An 18,875-nucleotide genomic window follows, 5' to 3' on the forward strand; every position below is an offset into this window, starting at 1 on the left:
TGGATTAATTCTTCAATACATACTGGTTGATCCACAACACCTTTCTGTCGATTCATCAATGGAATCACCTGTTCCTCGAAGTAACAATCAACGGCCAATAACTGAAACTCCTTAAATGCCATCAGAATGGAGCATCGTTACAAACAAATAAACGTTTGAGGAGTCCGGAAGAACAAGACGTCCGAAAACAAACAAAAATCAGCGATTATTGGCTGCAATAACCCATAAACACACAACAGTTTCAGTGCTCTGATGTTAGAGAGGGAAGAAACCCAGGACAAAAGAAAACCAACCAATTCATAAAGAGTTGCAACAAAAACTTTATCCGGCACTGAGAGAAAAAAGAAACTTACAGCCACCAACAGAGTCTATACCATTTAATTCATATAATGCACCAATGCAACATCCTCAGATATCATAACCACATGTAGTAATCAACAGTCAGGTCCGACCTAATGAATAGCCATTACAGCAAAAACAAAATACCTGTGTGGAATGCTAATGGACTCCAATTTCTCCACTGATAGAAACTATTTACGGATTTCGAAATACAAGCTGGAGGAACATCCATGATTATTGGTGAAAACATTAAATACTATGGGGGAGAAAGAATTTCAGCGAGGACTATTTACAAGCCACCAGTGTAACCATTGAAGAAGTACACGGACCATTAACAAGAGAGTGCCACTTAAACAGAACAGTAAGGCAGAAAATACCATGGTTTTCTTTAATACGCTGGGTAATAGTTTCATGCCGGAGGAGACTACGATGCAAAAAAAATAATGCGGGGTTCTAGATTAATAACACCAAAAGTCAGAGAATTGGTCAAAGCAATGAAGGCATATAGTCTATAGCATATCTCTTTCCGGGAGCCAATATATTGGCCGTCAGATAAAAATAAACAAAATTCCCGATACCATAGACTTTTGTGTTACAAAATATATTGACACCAAAAAGTGTAAAGCTGAGTCATGCTTTGATCTATCATCTGATCTCTCATCAGTTATTATAACAGTCAACTCAGTTATTATCGACAAAACAATACCACCTTCTTTGCAAAACTCTAAAAACAACTGGTCATTATTTAGAGAGAAATTAGGCGGTCTAATATCCCTAAATTTACCTCTCAAAACTGAAAGAGATACAGAAAAAGCAGCGATAAATAGAACAAAAAATATACAGGAGGCCGCATGGTACGCAACCTGACATAATTATATACCATCCACAATTTTTTTTCATTACTCTTCGAGTCCGCAATCTGCTCTATTGACAATAAGTATTTCTTATGTCTATATTATATATACATGTCATGTAAAAAATCACTTCATTAAACAATCTTCTGTAAAAAATATTATTTTAATTAATTAGTCTTATTCTAAAGCTTATTCTAAAGTCTATATATGTCCAGTAATCAGATCAGGTGGGATGCACTGACACTATTCTGAAATACTTCACACAAACACGTTGAAATACACTCGTTATAGGTTCTAGAGGAATATCGCGTTGTATCACTTTATTTGAAATATAGTACGGAGCATCAACAATGGCACGTAACACTTTATTTTGGAACCGTTGAATAATGGTTATATTAGATTTGCTAGCGGTACCCCATAGTTAGATTCCATAGGTCCAAATGGGCTTGAGTATAGATTCATACAGCAATACCTTGTTATCTAATGATAACTTGGATTTGCGCCCGATGAGCCAATACATTTGATATAATTTTAGTCCCATTTGTTTCCGTTTAGAGAGTATGTGTTTCTTCCAGGTTAGGCGTCGATCCAAGTGCATACCAAGATATTTAACATGCTCTGCTTGGGGGAGTTGACGATGATTGATATTCACTGGTGGACATGTTCTTCTACGTAGGGTAAACGTTATATGCGTGGATTTTGTTTCATTGGCTTTAATGCGCCATGTCTTCAACCATAATTGTATTTGCTCCAGGTGGGTTTGTAGGTTTATTGATGCTGTGACTGGATCTTCATGGGATGCTAAGATTGCTGTATCGTCTGCATATGTTGCCACAGTAGTTATTTTTGTGGTGGGCAGATCAGCCGTATACAGAAGATACAGTACTGGACTCAGTACACTACCTTGCGGAACTCCTGTATATATGGGATTTAATTCGGTATGTTCATCGTCTTGATTTACAATAAAATGTCCATCACTGAGATACGATTTTAGTAACTGATAGTCCGGCTGAGGGAGAAGTTTCTTTAGTTTAACCTGCAAGCCGTATGCCACACTTTGTCACCATCCACAATTGAACAGAAAATTGTTGAAGAACTGCAACAAAACTGAAGTTAGAACTGAAGGAAACAAGAGGAAAATTCATCAAGGCAACAAAAGATCTGAAAAATAAGATGAAGATAAATAATGAACAAAATCAAGGAATTCAAGAATACTTAGAAAACTTAAGGTCAACTGATGCAACGAAATATTCTCTCTGGAAAGTAAAATAACTTGAAAACCCCCAACAACATAATCCACCACTTAAAGTTGATAACAACAACTGGGCGAGGAATGATCTGAAATATCCGCAACAGCAACAACAAAGAAAACTGCAAAGTCGACTTTCTTAACGTTAAGGAAGTAAAACAAACAAGAATGTAAGAAATCAATGCTACAAAGCTGGCTTTGACTTAATTACTGGAAGACTCTTAAAAGAACTCTCGGAAAAGTGCATCAAGTTAATAACGTTTATATTTAATCCCACTTAATTATTTTCTTAGCACTTGGAAAGTAGCTGAAATCATGATGATTATGAATCCAGGAAAAAATCATATCGTATTAAGAGAGGCAAAATTCTCAGATTAGTCAACCAAATAAACAAAAACTTAAATGATAAAAAATATTGCTCCACTGCATTTGTCGATATATTTCAAGCTTTCGACAGGGTGCGGCATACCTGGACTGCATGTTAAATTGAAAAAGTTTTTGCCCCATACGCACTGTCAACTGTTGAAATCGTATCTCACAGACAGACATTTTATTGCCAAACAGGGTGACCTACACCTAATATATTCGGGTGTTCCGCAGGGCAGTGTTCTTAGCCCATCTATTGTATACAGCTGACTTACCGACATCAGGAAACACTTCTGTTGCAACATATGCTGACGATAAAGCGGTTTTATCATCACACGAGGATCCAATATCAGCCACAAGAAACCTCCAACTTCATCTAAACTAAGTCGAACTGTGGTTAAAAACATATATTTTTTTTATAACATCTTTATTAGATACGCTTAGTACAATCTTAAATATTATTATTATTACAATTAATTTATTACTACTTTTCCTATGTGCTTGGATTAATTAACAAGCAAGACGAGTGCGAGAAAATACGTCAGTATGTATTCCTCAATTATAAAATTATAATTATTTATTAATTATTAACTTATAACTATAGTTTACACTAATAATACACACTAAATGTTCACATAAGTTCGTATGGTTTTGTTCGTTTCAATCTCTTGACATCCTGCGCGCTGTCCAGCAGTTGTATTGCTTCCACGTTAGTATGATTTAGTAATCTTCTTTCGTGTTTCAAGGCGAAATCCTGCACAACTTCGCAAATCCATTTGATTTCCAGGTCACCGTGCAGTTCTTCATTGGTTACATAGCGATAGGCATTGGTAATCAATCGAAGAACCTTGTTTTGACAGCACTGTATGACTAACTGATTTGAATTTTTAGTGAAACCCCATATTTGCACCCCATAGGTCCAAATTGGCTTTATAATTGTATTATAAATCAACCTCTTTGATTTTAGATCAAGTTGAGAGTATCTTCCGACTAACCAGTATAGTTGTTTTATTTTGGTTCTAATGTGTTTTGCTTTTTGTCTAACGTGATGCTTCCAATTTAATCTACCGTCAAGATGGATTCCAAGGTATTTTGCTGATTCTGCTTGAGGAATCGGGCATCCATTGAGTGATATAATTAAGTTTTTATCTTTTGTCCATTTGTAGATTTTGTTGACTGCCACTTGCACTTTTTCTATTGCCCTAGGCAGAGATATATCTTTTGCCATAATAACTGTGTCATCAGCAAAGGTTCCAAGAAGTGTTTCTTTTGTTGTTGGAAGGTTAAAAACATGGCGTATCAAAGCAAATTAGACAAAATCTATCCATGTGACATCCACCCTTTATAGAAGGACTTAGGACTGTCGTATTATTTGATGGGTATCAACAGTTGATTTTGCATTACGTTGTAAATAGATATATCAGCCCTCTGTCTCAAAATATATTGAATATATTAATTGAATATATTAAATAAACATTTGGAACAAAAGTGTCAGAGAATAGGAAGTAAGATTTTTGTAAACATCGATTTTTGTGACCTTTAATATCTGAAGACGTGGACACAAGATACTATAAATCTTTTGAGACAACCTTTAGAATGTCAAGATAAAGGTTTATACGGACTTATAACGTACTATATGTCCTTACGAGGTTGAGCCTCGTTTTTTTGCTTATATGACTGGACTAAAAACGGGTATATTCGCTCATAGACGGGTGGGGAGACGGGTAAACATTTTAATCCTGTTTTCAATTGCAGGTTTATTAATATTCTATGTCGTGTGGCGATAGGTGATTATCTGATATTCATTGAAAACGGGCAAAATCTGATTAATTGTTTCCTGTGCGCGTTATTGACGATCATTCGCATTTAATCGATCTAATTTTGTTGCAGTCAATTTAAACTGGACCAAGCTAAACAATTGTCTTAGTTCAATGACGAACGGTATGGACTGAAATAGTATTAATTTGTATACCAAAATGCAGGGCTGAGAAAAATTGGTGCTGTGACGTAGTAAAGTTTACATTTGTTTGTTAAATTTCATTTTCTTTATTTTTGTGTCTAAAAATTTACGAGTATTAACACATGAGCTGAAAAGTTCCGGGCGTAACACAGAAAAGGCGGGGTTTTGGTTCATAATTGGCTTTATGCATCAACGTAATCTCCATCAAGAGTCACATAATCATTACAGCGCCGCTCTAACATTTCAATACGTTAACATGTTCTTGTTTTTGGTTAACAGTGATCAAATAGGGCACTAACTTTGAACTGAGCTTTCCCATAGTCAAATGCTCATATACCATGTACCAAACCAAGCCAGCATGTTCTCTTGATATCTTTACAATGTTAGCTATGAATTTGTGGATTTTTTTGAATGCTTTTTTTGTAATACCACCTTGTTTCGACGTCCACTGCATTCTGCATCATCGGTGTCTCTACGACCACGTTTGAAGTCAGAAAACCAACGTTTTATTGTTGTTTCTGATGGAGCGGAGTCCTTATAACACTTTTCAAGCCATTGCTTCGCTTGAACGGTCTTTTCCTACCAAGAAGCAGTATAAAATTAAATAAGTAAATTGTTTTGGATCCATTGTTCTGAAAATAACAAATGTAGTGTCACTCATAGCACAATAACTCACACACTTGAAGAAAGTAGACTGTCAATGTCACTCTATTGTCAAGAATATGACGTCAGGTGTTAGTCACGTGATGCCTATGAAATCCTCAATCAAAGCCTTCCTAATAAAATATTTTCTTTACAGATATCTGCAATAGTAATTTAACAACCTAATAAAATACAACGAAATAGCGTTTCAGAGCCTTCCTGCTAAGACCACGCAAAATAATTCTGAAATTATATGTATTAAGATGATACTTCATATACTACTCGGTGATGACAATTTAGAGTCCCGCATGAAGGGGTATTCTTAACACTTACACCTCTTTCGGCTGGAGTTCCCCAGAGTAATGTCTTGGGGCCACTCCTGTATCATCTCTACGCTTCTGATATCCTAACAACAAAAGAGACATTACTTGGAACATTTGCCTATGATACAATTATCATGCCAAAAGATATATATATATAAATATATATATATATATATATCGATGGTAAATTCAATTAAAAACATCATGATTAGATTCAAAGTCAAGCAACTGTACTGGTTAGTCGAAAAATACTCTCAACTATACCTAAAATCAAAGAGATTGGTTTTGAAGTCCATTTGTTATAGAGCCTATTTGGACTTATGGGCTTCATATAAGACAGAATACGCAAACATTTTCGCTAGGAACCGCCGTCACTGTCCACTGATATAGTTTTAAAGCCATATAAAAAACACATCGGGTCAACTTTCATTATATTCAAATCATACTGCGAAATTATGCAATATACATAGCACAAAAATCAATACAGTTCTAATAAAAACAAACAATAAAAAAAAAGATAAACGTGCCGGCGATTTAGCCGATAAATCACTAACCTCAAACTGGTAAATAACGACACCGATGAATTGGACGTGATTCCCTTCGACGTCAGCCGGCGATACGGAGCGTTTCTTAATATGGGCCGATTTAAATATTCCGAATGTTTGTTATGGTATAAGAAACGTGGGTATTTCGCTGGGATCCCTGTCAAAACAACGACGTCGAAACAGGTGAAAGAACCGAAATTACCATACAATCGCTGTAGCGCATCTCACCCCGATGCACTTTGGAATATCCCCGAGCCATTCGGAAGACGAATTGGCCAATAAAAATACTAAAGAACCGTCTCATGAATTTATTGGAACAACATTCCGATAATAATAAGTAGGCCGTGGACGTAATGTTTTTGTTTTTCTGCTGGTATTGATTTTATAGTTAAAAATCCACCGGCTCTTACTCACAGTATGTTTTATTTTTTAGTTTTATTTGTTTATATTTTCTCGATATCGATCTCTAATAGGTAAAGACATGCACCATTCAAGGAAATCATAAATCGTTCCGCCTTCTTCTCGCTTCAAACATAAACGTTGCTGAAAACGACGAAATCACCAGGAAGGCCAACACCGTTCACTCTCAGGTACCTCCAAGTTATCTTCTAGGCCACTTGGTTACTCTTAAAATACACACGCAAATGATCAGCAAGATTCCGAACGAGAAGACCCCGGGTTTCGAAAATATCTCAATATACCTACTCAAAAAGCTTCCCTAGAAGTAGCTCGCCCAACTAATTAATATCATCAATGCCATTCTGTGGTTGCAAGACTTCCAATCCACATGGAAACATGCGTTCATCGCAGTTATTTCCAAAAAAAGGAGCCAAATCAACACCTTATGACTACAGACCTATCAGCCTATTCAAGTTCGATCTCCAATCTTGATGGAAGAACAATTCTCCACGCTCTTAACGATGTAGGAATGTTCGTCTGGTCGATCGGAATGTGTGGCAGTCGATGCGATTGTTTGTCCGAACACTCACTACTATTTTGTGGAAGGAATTTGCACAGAAACTGAAAACACTGGTTGAATAAAACTTCTTTATTGCGATATTATTTGATACATGTGGTCGACGGGAGAATGGACAGGATATTAGGTTAGGTAAAGGAAATATGGTAGCGCTATGGAAGTGGTACTGTTACAAGGAAGAAAAGAGAGCGAGACGTCGTTTCTTTATGTTCTTAAAAAAGGTTTGAACGATAATGTAAAGGAATCAGGCGGGATTTCCGCTTCTTTTAAATTACAGAATTTGTCGCTTTTGCGAATACTTAGCAATTACCATGAATGGCAACATTGTTGATGTTCCTTCGGAGTCTGTGTTGGCCAGATGTGATATCTTAACACGTCCCAGGAACGTTAGAGTTTTATAAGAGTTCATTTTCGAAGACGCGACACTCAGAGTCACTACCTTTTTCCTATTAGTTTATTTTACTGTGTTTTGTGCCGCCCGAGCTGAGTTTTATCAAATGGTGAGTTTGTTCACAGAGTATTGCAGTTTTCTCTTTTTCTCTTCCCATTTATTATTTAGCAGATATCCAGTTATTATTTTCTATTTAATGTTTTTAGACTTATTAGCCTTCATTTATTATATTCTATTTATTATTTTCCATTTATTATTCTATTTCTATTTGTTATTCTCTGTTGTCCTCTACTTATTTATTTATTATCCGTTTATCGTTAACTATTTTATAATCTCTTATTTGATTTCTTCGAATCGTCGTATATTCGCCATAATTCTTAAATTACTACAAATCAAAGGCAATAGTTTTATGGTTGCAACTGTAAATATAAATTATAGCTATTTCATAAGCCAGGAACTAACGCTAAAGTAGCCAAAGTTACTGTTGTGTAGTCGTAATCAATGGATAACTAGAGGCATACATAATCCGAATTTAGTTTTTGCTGGCTCTTAGTGGCAGCGTATCTAGCGTGTGCTAGTGTACCATGCATTCAGCTACAACACGTGCAAAGGTTTGGCAATGCCTGTGGATTGGTACCATGCAGTTCCGGGCTGTTAAAGACCATCACGACGACGTCTCGCTCTCTTTTCTTTTTTTCATCCCCTTGTAACAGTACCACTTCCACAGCGCTACCGTACTTCCTCTAACTAACCTAATATCCTGTTAATTCCCCCGTCGACCACATGTATCAATCATAAGTTAAAATAAACAAGTTTGATCCAACCAGTGTTTTTGATTCTCATCCAAATTCCTTCCAGAAATAGTAGTGAGTGTTCGGACAAGCAATCGCGTCGACAGCCATTCATTCCGACCGACCGACCCGAACGAACATTCCTACACTATCACTTATCAGTTAGTTTCCAAAATGCCGGAAATTATTCAAATGGTACGAATGTATTCCGCTAAGATTTGCAGATGTCTTAAAATTAAATGGTGGCTCAACAACTTTTGAATAAGTACATATTGTACGAGGGCCACTATTTATAATTCGGGAATAGGAAAAAAAAAAAATAGTTAAGCTGCGAATATATTTTTATTGTTTTTCAAAGTACTCACTACAATGATCGATACACTTTTGCATACCCTTACACCAATTTTCAAAGCATTTATTCCATTCCAAATGTGATATCTGCAAAACATGATTTTTTAAAGCTCAATAGCTTCTTTTGGCGATGAAAATCCTTGACCCCGCAGTTTATTTTTCACGGATGGGAACAAAAAGAAGTCATTGGGTGCCAAATCAGGACTGTACGGCGGATGACCCATCAATTCGATGTTTTGAGTGCTCAAGTAGTCTTTGTTTGAGCCGATGTGTGAGAGCTCGCCTTGTCATGATGAAGAACAATCCGGGGTTTCTTGTTTGTTTTCCTTATGTCACCGAATATTTCTGATAAACAAATGGTTGTGTAGCAATCAGAATCTACTGTTATACGACCCTCTAGAGGCACTGTTGCAATATGACTAGTTTTCCCGAAGAAATATATACAAATATATCCATGATTCGTTATCTGTCACGATTTTATAAACGTCTTTCGAAGCACCGCGTTTGAATTTCTTAAGCATTTCTTTGCACCAATCGACACGAGCCTTTTTTTTGAGCGATTGTCAAATTGTGTGGGAACCAACGCGAACATAACTTTCGCACAGCTAAGTGTTAATGCTTAGGGATGCCTCAATCTCACAGTAGGTGACATAACGATCTTGCTTAATCATTTCGCACACAGCATCGATGTTTTCTGGCACAACAGCCGATTTTGAACGACCTTCACGAAACTCGTCGGACAGCGAACTACGACCACGATTGAATTCACTCAACCAGCGATAGACGATGGTTTTTGATGGAGCTCTATCGCCAAAAGTCAAATTAAGTTGATTGATGCACTCTCGTTGTGATAATCCACATCGAAAATCGTAAAAAATCATCGCATGAAAATGCTCACAATTCAGTTCCATTTTTTGTCGAGACGAAATTATCAACAAAATGTTCTGAGTACGTATATCGTCAAAAATGTCAAACTTTACGATGGAACCGTCAGATGTACTCTCGTCTCATGACCCTCGTATGTATGTCAGGTGTTCATATTACTTTTACCATCCCTTGTAGAACTATAATACTGTAACCAAGAAATATTCAGAACAATAGAAACAGATACAAGAATACGTTACAATACAACGTGTAAACAATTACACAGAAACGATACCACATACCGGTTCACCACACATGTGCGTATCCAATAATATATTCCTAGAAGTGGAATTCAGCAGTGAAATAATATAACCAAATCGGCAAATATAAAATAAAAAGTAAAGAATATGGCAGTACTAGGCTTAAAATGAACATCATAAAGTGTAAAGATAGTAGATAATGTAAAACAAATCGATCACAGTATCATATATTTTGATTATGAAACTCCATCTCGGCTATCCAAATACACCATTTCAAATAAACCTGCTATATGAAAAAAATGCAAGAGAAAAATTACCCTCTGTTTTTAAAATTAGAAATGTGTTTAAATGAAAAAATTACTAAAAAAATCTAAGGTCTATAATTTCGGACGCAGGGGGATATTTAAGGTTTTCTATTACGTTTATATTAGGTTGAAAAAAGTAGTTTCGAAGACTAATCATTCCTCAATAAACGACCAAAACGATGTGATCACTGTTCTGGCCAGGAAAACTTACAGTTGTACTAAAAGTGTTGCGCTAGTTTGCGTCTAATGATCTTTCGAATTATTACTGTTTTTACACAAGTACTCATGGTCTATCCTGAATATAAAATTTCTCAAGTTTTGTTGACACCAAAATACCAACTATCCACGAATTAGCTAGTTGCTTAAATAGAGAAGATAAACACTCAGCTTGTGTCCAAATTCCAATAAACTATGTTAATTCACCGCAACTTCAGTCCGCCTTTGGTGACCTTACACCATGACCTCCGATGCTTTTGCCTGTAATCCGTAGGCTAGGGGTGTCTTTCGAGGCTTGAATGTTTCCTAATTGGAATCGTTTCTAGTTAGGGGTCTTTGAGCATCTTCATCTCAAGTATCAGCTGTCCTATTTTGTCTCGTAATCTACTTAACGGTTCCAAGTAATGCCTCGAGTAACAGCAATCCAACGTCAACATGTCTTCTTTTCTGAATGAATGCTGAAGGCTGAAACAACTTTGTGACATTCCCGGTATTTTATTGGACCAGTTATGAAACCAGTAGAATTTTCAACAAAAAACTGCTATTCGCTTGAAAAAAAAAAAACGAGAAGTAATTGTTACAAATCAGTTATGAATCAGGACGAGACATAATTAATGGCACTTATGGCTTTGGAACAAGAGAGAAAGAAACTTTATTTACATCTCTTGTCTTTTATACAATTTTGAACAGCCTCGATACAAATTACAGTGCTCTCTACTAACTCTTCTTCTTCTTTCCTACACTGGCGCTTGTAACGATATAGATTATATATTTAACAGTAGTCTGTACATACAACACACACAATCAGGCAAGATTGGATCTAATATTCCAATTCTAATATAAACGAACATCTTAATTGCAAACAGTTCAGTACATTATCGATATGGAGAAGAGAGTTTGAATAACTGTTATCTGAAAACATCTACAGACTGAATGGAAATGAAACGGACAATCTAAATATTCATACTATTACAGGGACTATATCTAGGAACTGTAACATGTTATTGTCCCATTCAAACAAGGTTTTATACCTATGGTCGAAGGACAAAGGGATGTACCGTATAAAAATACCGTACCTGAAAATGTTGAACCGAAATGTTTTATATAAATAACAGTTTAAATTTTAGTAATTGTCGAGTGTATGCTCCTTAATAAGACACGGGAAATACCACGCTATCATCAGTATTCATCACCACAATTTACAGAAATGTTAATGAGTTCGAATGCGGTACTATTTCTTCTTCTGGTAATCCAATCAGAGAACACATATTTGCAAAAACCATTGATTGTCACGTAGAAATTGATAGACCAAATAATAATACAATATAATTACATTTTCAGGTGTCATCTTGTTGTAAAAGAGACATGTACAAAAAATAGTTAGAAAAACAGCTCTAAAAATCATCGAGTGGTGCTAGTTACGGTCAATATTATGTCCTCTATGGACAACAAAGTGTGAATATTAATTTGATCGTTATAAAGTGGTCAATTCGATATAATTGACAAGTAATGTTCAGCAGAAGGTTTCATCAATGCTTTTCATACATAGCATAAAAGAAAACACAGTCGTTATATTTGGAAAAGCTTGACAGTTACTTTTATGGTACATAAAATTGTATAAAATGTAATTTTTTTCTTCGAAGTCGAAAAAAAAGGCACAGTGGTTAGTGATGGTGTTCTGTCGTTTTTCTTTCTGTTTCTGACGAAAACTGCATTTCTCTTTTTATTAACACATCCTTCCAGTAAAAAAACAACTTTTAGGCACAATTCAAGATGGTTTCCTTTCAGATTGCTGGATTCAGTTCACCTCTTATTTTATCTATTATTTGCTTTCGAAAATAGAAATTAACTTCGGCAATCATTTTATCGTTTGATCCAAACCTCTTTTCTTATAGTATATCAAACAAAATGGGATACATAAAACAAAACATCATGATATTCGCCTGGATCCCCATCCACAGGGGCATACCCGGGAACTAATTGGCTGACAAACGCATCAAAAACGCTATTACAAATTATAAATACATTATTTTATTAAGATCTCTAGCCATTTATGGATCGTAAGATTGAGTGAGACCTGCTGGAGGAGGAAAACGAGAAAAAATGATTTAGAAATAAAATTAAACAGGCTACGGATTGGACATTGCCAATTTACCCATTTCTTCATAATAGATTGATTTGAGAGACCCCTGTGTCCCAATTGTGAGTGAATCTATATCAGTCTCCCATGTTTTAACGAAATGCAGAAACTTATTGATTATCAGAAGAAGTTATGGATTGTCTGATTTATTGTGGAGTGTGTTCTTGCCTCAAAACCTGTCCAACCTGTTTGATTTATTCAGGGAAATCGATCTTTATTTTAAAATCTAATTTTAAGATTACTTTTATTATTATTTAATGGTTTGTCTAGATACTTGTTGTGTTTCGAACTTATTTATCCTGTAAGTTTGGTTGTTGATTTTATTTAATTGTTTTTAGATCTGAAGCATTATAATTGCTAGGTGACTCTGCCTTATCATTTTGGGATTCCTAGGAAACCGTTACCGATTTTTGCTTCTTAGTTTTTGTTAACATTTCTTGGTCTGTGTTGATGAAGACTCATATGATGCTAAAACGTTGAAGAGACTCCAATAGGCATTTGTTTGGTGTCTGCGCGCAGTCAGTAATCACCGGAGGCTAGATCTGGATTATACGTTGGATTGTAAAGCAATTGTGCGTTACAAGTCGTTCAGTTGGAACATAATTTACAACACGTCGTTTTGAAGATGACATTGATTCACTAAAATAGTTTTTAAAATAAACGAAAGATTGTCTTTAAATTCTGATAGATGTTGTTTGAAGGTTAGGTTTAGTAAGTGCCACTGACTTAGACTGTTAAAATTAATTTCCAATGCATATATCATATACTAATGTTACTTTAAGGTTATTGACATATCTACGAGAACATTTATTTATATTTTATTGTTATTTTACTAGAAATCTATTGATTTTTGTGTTACGTAACCCTGTTGCGTGTTTGTTACAGTGTAACTGATATTGAATCATACAGGATTTGTAAAATTACTAATAGCTGACGTTTCGGTGAGTACATCATGTATATGTTATAAATGTAATTGTTATAGCGTGTAAATGATTGTTAGTTATTTAGGATATATAATAAGTATTCTGATCATTTTACATACATTCATTTTTTTATTATAATGTATATTGTAATTAGCACAATATATACTAATTAGCGTTTTTTCCATCATTTTCTAATACCTTTTTCCCATCTACAACATTTTTCCGACAATATGATGATACCGTGTCCAGAGCAGAATGTTGGATTGGCAGCGATCCAATCATCGATCCATTTTCACATTTCTTTGGTGTTTAGATACCATCTGCCAACCAAGTCATTTACTGTTTTTAATCTTTAATTTAATCAATCTCTGTTTTTAATGAAAAGTTATTATTTCATAGAAAGATATGTTAAAACCTTTGAATTTAACAGTTAGGTTAAGTTGTTCAGCAATTGTTTACATGGATACTTATTTTCACCGAAAGATTTCTTTGATCAGAATACATCAGGGACTTACTATTAACACTCAGGCATCAAAAAAAGCTTATGAGTAGAACAAAGAAACATTCGGCTACAATGTAGAACACGATGTCAATTATTGAATATATTTTAGATAAGAACTACGACGCCATGACACTATGAGATTTTTTACAATAAAATATTTTAAAATTAATTACCATTAAATATTGACTCAATCATATTTGGAGTTATTCTCTTTAAAGTCAACGGTGAATATTGGATTTTTGTTATGTAAGCACATTGCATAATACTATATCTTGTGCTATATATAAAACTCAAGGCTTTATCTATTTTAAGTGCATGCAATAATAAATTTTACCAGAAATTTAACGTCAATTTGTTATTTATGATGCATTATTGACGAGGATTTTGTTGGACTTTGGAATATATTTAGTTGAATTATAACTTAATTTTTAATAATTATTTCAAATATGATACCTAATAAAATATGGGAAAATCCGTTATATTTATATTCATCGCCATGATTTTCAGAAATGCAAGAATGTGCTGTTTGCAGTGCAACGTGATGATTATCATTGATGACTTATAATTTTGGTAGAATTCTTTTTTCACGTAGTAGAATCAACAGAACAGATCTGAATAACTTACTCATCTTTATGCTGACGGCAATTTTGATGGGCTTTATATTCATTATTAGAATTGTTGTATGTTATTGGGACTTTTATACAGTAAGTTCTCGCTGTTGTTCTATAAGATTGAGTGTATTTTAATGTCCATGTTTTGGTAGAATTTTTTATTGGCAATCAAATCCAAGGGAGCAGATATGAAAAACTTGTTCGTCTTTATGCTGAGGATTATTTTTATGGGCTTTATTCATTATAAGGGTTGTTGTATATTATTGGGAGTTTCATGCAATAAGTTCTTGCTGTTTTTCCATTAGATTGATTATGTTTTGTGACCATATTTCAGTAGAATTCCTTTTCCTGGCAATGAAATGCAACAGAATATATTTGAAGAATTGAATTCGTCTTTATACTGAGTATAAATTTATATTATGATGTTTGTTTTGGCTTATTATGATTTTGAGATTTTTACTATTATCTTTGATTGAATAAATTCTCGTAATTCATAATTAAGTATATTTTATTGGCCAGTTTATTTATCTTTGTACTGATGACAATTTTGATTGGCTTTATTCGTTATCAGAGTTGTTATACATTATTGACATGTTGATGCAATAAATTATCTTTATTTTCAACGACATTGAGCCTGTTTTAGTTGCCAAGTTTTGGTAGAATTTTTTTTTGGGTAATGGAATAGAAGATAATACGACATAATTACGAACTTATTCATTTTATCAACGAGACTAGAGGATAATTTTCATTCGCATTATACAATAGAATTATCAGAATTGATTTATATTACTAGGATATCGGTTGAATGGATTCCCTGTGTATTTTAATAATATTAAACCTACTTTTTTAGCCAACTTACTGATATTTATACTAATGATAATTTGTAGTACTTTTATTCCCTTTCATTATCGTACTTGCTATATATTACTAGGCTTAGTATCGCATACATATATATTCGTGGAAATCTAACTTATTACTCTTGGTCAGCAGTTTCTTTAGAACTAGACCAATTATCCAATATTTTGCAAAACCAAACCCAATAAACCTGGAATATTTACTGGACTCTTTTATTATGAAATGTTGCGTAGTTCTTCATAATTCTCTAGAGAAACCTGGTAACATATTTTAATACGGGATGAACGGTACTGGATAGTTTATCTTTATCTTCATTGGCTAGATTTGTGGGCTTCTAACAGATAACATTTGGAAAATGTTATTTAATCGCAGTGAATGTTAAAATTTTTGATATATTTTTTTTTACTTCAACACTGATACCAAACAGACCACATAGAAATTATTTATGAGCGATACTGACCTGTTAGTCATTTTCTTCTTGAATTGACCAACTTGAATTGACACTAAACATTTTAATTGTTTTACAAGGAAATAGAAAGCTGTTGTTGGGTTAGGCGGAAATTCGTAGTCTTTTTACTCTTTGTTTTTTTTTTATATATTTTAAAGTCTCCTTTTACCAACTATGGGTTTAACTGGACTGGACCTACAAGTTTAACGTGGGCTCCGAACCACGGTCCTTAGCATTAAGCTTACTGACTGGCGAGTGACCTACTTTAGAAATCATCCCAGAAGAAGGCATCCGGTCTTACCCAGCCTGGTTCCTGGCGTGACTGGGATCATTTTTCTTGTCGGATTTTACACTCTTGCCTAGGACAATCACAAATTTTATCGCAACAATAGGAGGACCGTCCTATCGCCTTTGGCACTGCGCCACCAAGCCGGCCCTTTTACTGTTGCTACTCTTAAGAGTAAAGTCAAGGTAATAGTTGAGATATTCTTAGTAAGGTCAGATGTTTAGTAAACTATAGGAACATATAGTTTTATTTTTAAATTAATTTTACTGAAGACTTAAATATTAATAATATAATATAATATAATATAATATAATATAAACTTAATATAATATAAAAATTAATTACCATCAAATATTGACCCAGTCATATTTGGAGTTATTTTCACGGTCAACGGTGAATATCCAATTTTTGTTATGTGTGTTACATAATATTATATCTTATGCTATATTTAAAATACAAGGACTTATCTATTATAACTGCATACAATAATAAATTTTAGCAAGAATTTGTTCGTCTTTGTTGGGAAGAATTATTTCGTTGAATTATAACTTAATTTTTAATAATTATTTCAAATATGATACCTAATAAAATATGGTAAAACCCGTTATATTTATATTCATCGCCATGATTTTCAAAAATGCAAGAATGTGCTGTTGGCACTGCAACGTGATGATTATCATTGATTTATTATTTTGGTAGAATTATTTTTGCTCGTAGTGGTATCCAACAGAGCAATTGTGAATAACTTTTTTATATTTATGCTGACGACAACTTTGATGGACTTTATATTATCAGACTTGTTGTATATTATTGGGACCTTTATACCGTAAGTTCTCGCTGTTTTTCTATAAGATTGAGTATATTGTAATGACCATATAAAATGATCGTTATACGTTGCATAGACAATGATACGTTTTCTGAATATCTCATTTAATAAATGTAGCAACTATTAGATGAATAGTATAAGTACAAGATGAAATACATCAGTATGTATATCCAAAATTAAATTCATTATATTATATATTCTATATATATTCTTGTTTCTTTTGTTGTTGGGATATCGTGCAGTATAAAGCAGATATAGAACTGGTCTCAAGGAACTATCCTTCGGAATTCAAGCTCAAATTAGTTTAAACTATGAGAATGCTACACATTTTCTTTCGAAAAAATACGATTCTAGCAATTACTATAGCCGGTCTTAAATATTATACCTGGTCAAATGCTTGTGAAACGTCTATGATTATTGCAGAACAGTATTTGTTTTCTTGAAACGATTGTACAATAATATTCAATGCACTTGGTCAATTGTTGAGCAATTATTTCGAAATCCAAACAGAAAACCAGGTATATTTATAAGCGCTTTAATATGTTTTAATGGTTGTTGCTCAAATAATTTGGATATGACAAGCAGCAGTGAGATAGATATGTAAGATTCTACCAAGCTTTTTAAGAATAATCATTTGTGCCATCTAAAAACATTCAAATCACAGGGATACAATAAGTATGTCAACATGGTTAATGATTTTCGTAGCAGTTTTTCCAATAATCCAGGTGAAATATCATCAATTCCAGGAATGTTTTGAGGATTGAGGTTGTTGTCAATTTCCAATGGAGAAAATAACTTTATAGCTATTTCGAGCTGATAAATAACATTAAACAATGCTTTAGTGATTGTTTTTTTAAATAAAACATCATTTTCCGCAAACTAAAAGAGCGAAAACTTACCCAAGGTTAGTTAGTAATCAGAATCCAATTATTTCTCATTCATTTTTCAGGTTAATATTGAGGTATTGGTTTTTTTATTGTGTAAACATATTGCATAACATCTAGTTTTAAAGAGTCTCATCTAGTCTTGCTAAATACTATATAATGATGTAGTTTAAGGGAATATATGATTCTCAGGAAATGCACAAACTATGAAACACTCAGTTCATCGCTGTAGTCAACTATTGGACTTTGATTGTGCAGATTCATTTTTGATGATTGTTCAAAATATTTTAACTAATAAAGAACGGGAAATACCATGTTACCTGTACTCATCAGCATAATTTACGGAAATTTCGCGTTTTTAATGAAGCAGGATGATGCGTTGATGAGTTATCATTCTTTTAGTATTGGTTCTTCCGAAAATTTTATTGTGAGATATCTACAGAACCACCGGGTTTTACTGGATGTTTCTAACAATGTTGGTACTTTTCACTCTAATTTAATGTTACGTATTAAATTGTTGCAATTTCTCCATGTTGTTTAATAAAGACACATAGATAGCGCTACTAGAATTAAACCCATATGTTTTTTAGTTATCCCTAACCCCCAAAAGATGCGTGTATAAATTTGACAGCTGTAGAATCATTAGTTTGTCAATTATAGTATTTTGAGTGAAGCAACTTTTGTTATTGTGAAAAACATGGATATAAAGGAATTTCGTGTGTTAAATTGAGATAAATTATTGATTTTTAAAGGGAAAAAGTACAGTTGCAAAAACTTGGCTTGATGTTGAGTTTCCGGATACTGCCCCAGGAAAATCAATCACCAAGGATTGCTAAGTTTAGACGTGATGAAATGAGCACCGAAGACGGTGAACGCAGTGGACGCCCAAAAGAGGTTGTTACCGATGAAAATATTTTTAAAAATCCACAAAATGATTTTGAAAGACGGTAAATTGAAATAGCAGACAC

Source organism: Rhynchophorus ferrugineus, unplaced genomic scaffold (genome assembly GCF_030347505.1).
Source record: "Rhynchophorus ferrugineus isolate W39M unplaced genomic scaffold, kcgeb_rfMv2 rfM11, whole genome shotgun sequence".
NCBI classification, from domain to species: Eukaryota; Metazoa; Arthropoda; class Insecta; order Coleoptera; family Curculionidae; genus Rhynchophorus; species Rhynchophorus ferrugineus.